Source organism: Hypanus sabinus, chromosome 25 (assembly GCF_030144855.1).
Source record: "Hypanus sabinus isolate sHypSab1 chromosome 25, sHypSab1.hap1, whole genome shotgun sequence".
Lineage (NCBI taxonomy): Eukaryota > Metazoa > Chordata > Chondrichthyes > Myliobatiformes > Dasyatidae > Hypanus > Hypanus sabinus.
In genome coordinates this window covers 27,495,480-27,501,479 of record NC_082730.1, presented here as the reverse complement: position 1 = coordinate 27,501,479, position 6,000 = coordinate 27,495,480, and the positions used below count along the sequence as shown (strand labels likewise).

Genomic DNA, 6,000 nt, shown 5'->3' with positions numbered 1-6,000 from the left:
GTCGACATTTTGGGCTGAGACTCTTCGTCAGGACTGTTAATAATTGAATAAAGGATTGAAAGATTCTCTTGAAAGATAAAACTGTTTCGGGATTTTCTCTTAGATTTACCTACGTCTTTTCTGGTAGTTCACACAGATTTGAATGGTAAGTGTTGAAGACGTACTGCATAATAGAGAAGGTACCGTGATTAGAAACATATGAGAGAGTCTTTCACTGTCTATTGTTTTTCACATAGTTATATATATTTTCTACCATTTCCTTTGGATATGTAGGTAAGGGAGTATAGGATGTAATGACTGTAGATGTAGTTACTTCCATAAATGGTTACTTTAAAGGCAAAAAAAAAATAAGGCTAATGAGAAAGTGACTATCAGACTTTGATAATCTGCCAAAAACTGGGAGTGCCATAAACACAACCATCTGCCATTTCCCAACCAGTCATGATCCTTCTCCTGGTCTTCTGTTTGACATTCCTTCTTTGTTCCAGAGAGCACTAGTCCTTTGAGAGCTGAGTATTTCAAGCAGGTTTCCAAAGTCAGTTACGTCAGTTAAGAAACTGCTTTGTGCACTGTAACTTAAAGGTAGTGCAGAAAAATGAATTTTTTAAGGGTTCTATACTTCATATGGATAAGATGAAATTAAAGCCAATCATATAGATTTACAGTTGGAGAAAGACGGTGGATTTCACTTTTTCATTTGTCTAACTGTCCTGGTTATGATGATCCCATCTAGTTACCTCTTGAATTAACTTAACACCCTCATCTCAGGCAATTCCAGATTTCCTATGAATGCACTCTCCCAGATGACACTCAAACTACCAACTTCAGTTTGGAATGTAACATCTCCACTTCGCTGACAACTAACACTGGCGCTCCTCAGGAATGTGTGCTTAGCCGACTGCTCTATACTCTCTACACCCATGACTGTGTGGCTAGGCATAGTTCAAACAGCATCTATAAATTTACTGATGATACAACCATTGTTGGGAGAATTTCAGATAGTGACGAAAGAGGGTACAGGAGCGAGATATACCAGTTAGTTGAGTGGTGTCACAACAACAATCTTGCACTCAACGTCAGCAAGACCAAAGAGCTGACTTTGGACTTCAGGAGGGGTGAAATGAGGAAACACAAAACCAATCATCACAGAGGGATTAGTACTTGAGAGAGTAAGTCATTTCAAGTTCCTGGATGTCAATATCTCTGAGGACCTAACGTTGATGCAAAATATTGATGAATCCATAGAGAAGGAAAGACAGTGGTTTTATTTCATTAGAAGTTTGAGGAGATTTGATTTGTCAACTAAGACACTCAATAACTTCTATAAATCTACCATGGAGACTGGCTGCATCATCATCTGTATGTGTGTGTGTGTGTGTGGGGGGGGGGGGCTACTGCACAAGATCAAAATAAGTTGCAATTAGTCAGCTCCATCACAGGTACCAGCCTCCATTGTATCCAACACATCTTCAATGAATGGTGCCTCAGGAAGGTGGTGTCCATCATTAAGGACCCCCACCATCCAGGACATGCCCTCTTCACACTGTTACTGTCAATATGAAGGTACAGAAGCCTGAAGTTACACATTCAGCAATTCAGGAACAGCTTCTACCTCCCTGCTATCCAATTCCTAAATGGACATTGAACCCATGAACACTACCTCAATACTTTTTTTATTTCTGTTATTTTGCACTACTATTTTAACTTAACTATTTAATAGACATATATACTTAATGTAATTCAATGTTTTACCATACTTATTTATCATGTATTTCATTGTACTTAAAGTTAATAAACTTCACCATATATGCCAATGATATCAAATCTGATTCTGATTCTGAATATTGCCCTTTCAGGGACAGAGCAGCTGACAATTGGACTAAGCATAATGACCATGGCGAAAATGTTGCTCTTCTCTGCTTGTTGATACAACAGCAGAAGTATTGCACACCATTGGGGTTCATACCCCATTAAATGCCAGTTTTGTCACCATGAGCATTGATTAGGATTACAGAGGAGGGATGGAAAAGTGCACAATGATTACATGAAAGGCTGAAAGCACGTACTACCAGGCTGAAGGATAACTTCCATCCTATTGTAAACAGACCATTGAAAGGAAATCTTCAAAGATAAGATGGACTCCTTGCCTCACAATCTACTTCGTTATGATTTTGCATTTTATATTGTTTAACTGCACTGAATTTAGGTAACTTTTACTCATTATTCTGCATTGTTATTATTTTATTCTAGTTCAGAGCACATGTAATGATTCAATTTGTGTAAACAGTATGCAAGACAAACTTTTCACTGTATTTTGTTACACGTGACAATAATAAACCAATTCCAATACTAATCTTTACTTGCTCGCATAGACATGGGCAACACTGCTATCCATTGATCCCTACGTAAATCGAGGGAGACCACCCTCATCCTCACCTCCTTCAACAATGCATCTATCCACCTAAATACAGCTCACATTCCCTCACCTATCTCTCTACCTTTCATTGGGCAGCCCTTCTCCCACCTTCTTGTATCCGATTCCATCCCTCCCACCTCCCCGGTAGCTTTTCTTTGTCCATCTAATCCCAGCCGTCACCTGGACCAGTCCCAGGCTTAGGACCGAACCTGGTATCTCTCTCATCGACTCAGTTCTGCGTCACCAGTTGTTTCTCAGCTTGCACACAGATTTTTCCCCCCTGTGATCTGAAGACATTGTATCCCACCAGCGTTTAACAATCAGTGACGTACGTAAATTGAAAGAGTATTTAACCACGGCAGCCCACACTATTCTCAAACTAATACCTCCCTTGAGATAAACTTTCATTTTTTTCCCATTCATATGGCATGCTATTCTTAGGTTAGGAGATGATGCAGAATGCACACGCTGCTGGCGTCAATGCGTGAGGACGTTTCCACCCTGGATTTTGATTTGGAGTCACTACTTGTTTGGGTTTTTTTTTAATCTTAACACCGGGGTCCTCCGCCTCTTTCCCATCCTTTCAGTAGATTTCTATTCGAGTTCCAACCCTCGGCTCCCGATCGTGTATGGTATATTTCGGCTGATTATTTGCTGGTAAGTTGCGGAATTGTCAGTTTTATTGAAGGCGGATTTCTTCAGTTTTCACCTTCAATGTGCGTAGGAACCTTGGTAAGATGCTCAACCCCCAACTGACATAAATAGCAGATGCTTGAATTATTAATGTTTGCAATCTATGTTGTCCTCTGGAGCTGACAGTCGATGTAAGGTTGGTGGATGTTTGATAACTCTGAGGTAAATTTGGAGATGAAGTTCATTTTTCCCCTGTATTACTTCGAGATTAACATGTAAATTATTAAGATTCGGAACAGGGAGATTCCGCCGACCATTAGAATGCTTCATATGCTCTCTGTGTTTGAATTAACCAACATTTTCGAAATAGCACTGAGAGGATTAGGAGGGTGGAGTGACCGAATCGTCACGTTTTAATTTCCTTTAAAATACTGTGATGCTTGCTAAGAATCGATGTCATTTCTCTGGAGGGTAGAAAATGATTTTTGCTTCGATTGAGTGAAGCTTGGGGGTATGAAATATTAGACGCCTAGACACTTGGACTGGAAAGCTAAGGTGCCTAAGAATGAAAAAAATAGATGTTTTTTTTGTATTTAGGCGATGCAGTTTTGAATAAATATAACCCACGAATGTCATCCAAACTTGTCCTGTCTCCCTGCGTGGAGATATTAAAGGGGCCGGCTCGGCTCCGGGCGAGACTGGTTATGTGGACGCTGCCGATGGTCAGTCGTTTTCCACTTGTACATCAGTGTCCAGTGAAGTTCTGATCAGGCTCCTGGAAATAGACCAGGTTGGGTTGCGACACGAATGCGAATGCGTTTTGCACTCCAGTGCAATCGATACGTGTTGGAGCATCTTGCTCCAAAACTCAAGTCATTTTATTATCGCTACTGAAAATAATTTTACGCCGTCTTGATTTCGTTCTACACCTTACACTTTGTTAGCAAAGGAGATTCAACTAGTCTTAAGGAACACGCCCCCAAAATTGTCTCTTCTTCGGCGGGAGGCTGCCTGCATTCCGCCCACTCATCAGCCTATTGGCTAATTTCCCTGTCGATCAGAAATGTTGTTTCCCCCCCCCCCTTCCCCCGCTAACAACCTATCGCAGCCGGGTGCATGTGTGACATCTTTTCCAATTTATGGGTGGAAGTGGCCAATCACGGAGCGCAGCTTAAAAATTGTTTTTTTTTAATATTCTGGTGTGACAGTGTATTCTATGCTTTTTTTAAAAAAAAAATGTAGTTAAAACCTTCACCTTTGTAACTTGCCATGCATATAAAAGATAAATTGGTTTGAGACAAAAATTGCAATCTATTGCAATTAAGAGATTTGAGGGGCAAATATAGGGACCCTGGAAATGAACTGGAGGTCTGAATCAAACGGTTTTGTTTGCTTTTTAATATAGAAAACAGAGTAACAGATAGTGACATGGGTCTCAGGTTTGGAACTCACCAACCCAATAGCATTGGGAAAAGTGCCTTCACCAGATGGGCTGTGGCAATATGTGAAGTCAACTCTCCACCATTTTCTGAGTAATATGGAGATGGACAAATGCTGACTGCAGCAATGCCTAGATCACCCCCATCTTCCAAAAAAATTAGTGAAGAGTTTAATTCATGAGAACTGCACTGTGTAGGTCTTAATGTTCCCAGTAAAATCTCTGAATTATGGGGTGTGGAATTTTATATTGATACAAGATTTTTGGAAATGAGTTTCTGGGAGATTCAAGAGTATTATACGGTATATAGAATGTACAGTAGATCACCTGGAAGTGAGTTACAGATTTGTTGGTTGTTTGTCAACAGAACCAGATTAGGAAATTCACTATGCCACTCGTAGTTAATTGAAGCTCACGCCTTATTGTCTCTGCACAAACAACAATGGTAACTATGTTGATCCCAGGCCAATAACTTAGAACATGATTTCTGCTGTTCTCTTTGTACCAGTACTCAGACTGCTTCTCCAATTTATAACACAAAAATAAGAGATCACCATTGGCTAGATGATCAATCCTTTCCTCTCCCAACCCGTAGTATGGAGTTTCTTCCTCGCGATGGTGGGTCTGTTGAGAAAGTTATCACTTGAAGTGTCCGCTATTCTGTTAATTTCTTACCTATTCAAATATCGCATTCCAGTTTTATTGGTTGTAGGTCATGTGTCTGACCTTTAACACTTTTTTATTGGCTGTGCTCCAGGCCAGCATCTATTTATTGCCCTCTCCCAGCAAGTGGCAGTTGTTAATTAATGGCTCTTTGTTCTCTTCAGTAACCAGCTGAAATCATTCTAGACAGGCATCAAGCCCAACATTCACAAACCTGCATGTTATATTTAATCAAAGAACACCTCACAAATAACTTCTTTGGAAATGATCTCCAGTTCAGCAGATTACATGAAGCCTCAATGTATCTATCTGAAAAAACAGAAGGCCAAGCAACTTCATCTCACAAAATGGAGAATAGAGTGTCTCCATAAAATGGCAGCTTCCATCCCCAAACACATGGCAGGAACAAAGACAGTTGATCTGTCTGTTTCCACTGTCCTTGACCCATTCAAGTTCAACATTTTCTTCCGTATTTCAAATATGCCATGGCCAACAGATTGGTCTCCTATCAAGTGCTGTGTATGAAAGATTCTGGTGTGTATGTTGCAGGCTGGAATCAAATCAAAAGCGTCAGATGATTTATATATGATAACAGTGATATGTAAATTACAACTCAAATCAATGTATTTGCTGGCTTATATAACATACTAATATTAACTGTTGTTGTTTAGGTTGTACTGATGATGGTCATGCTTTCATGCTCCTATCAAAACCCAAAATCCATCTCATAATGTGTTTACGTAATTAAGCATTGGCCTTGGAATAGGGGTTCCCAACCTTTTTTATGCTGTGGACCATTACCATTAAGCAATGGGTCTGTGGACCAGAGGTTGAGAGCCCCTGACTTGGA

The 6,000-nt window shown here is 40.1% G+C and overlaps 1 protein-coding gene across 1 annotated transcript in view; it reads left to right on the top strand.

The window, feature by feature from the left end:
• The first annotated feature begins 2,852 nt into the window (after positions 1-2,852).
• Positions 2,853-6,000, top strand: part of slc6a17 (solute carrier family 6 member 17) — a 73,159-nt gene continuing 70,011 nt past the window's right edge. The window contains exon 1 of the mRNA XM_059950379.1: positions 2,853-3,073. The gene's annotated coding sequence lies outside the window, so the exon portion shown is untranslated. The remainder of the gene's footprint in view (positions 3,074-6,000) is intronic.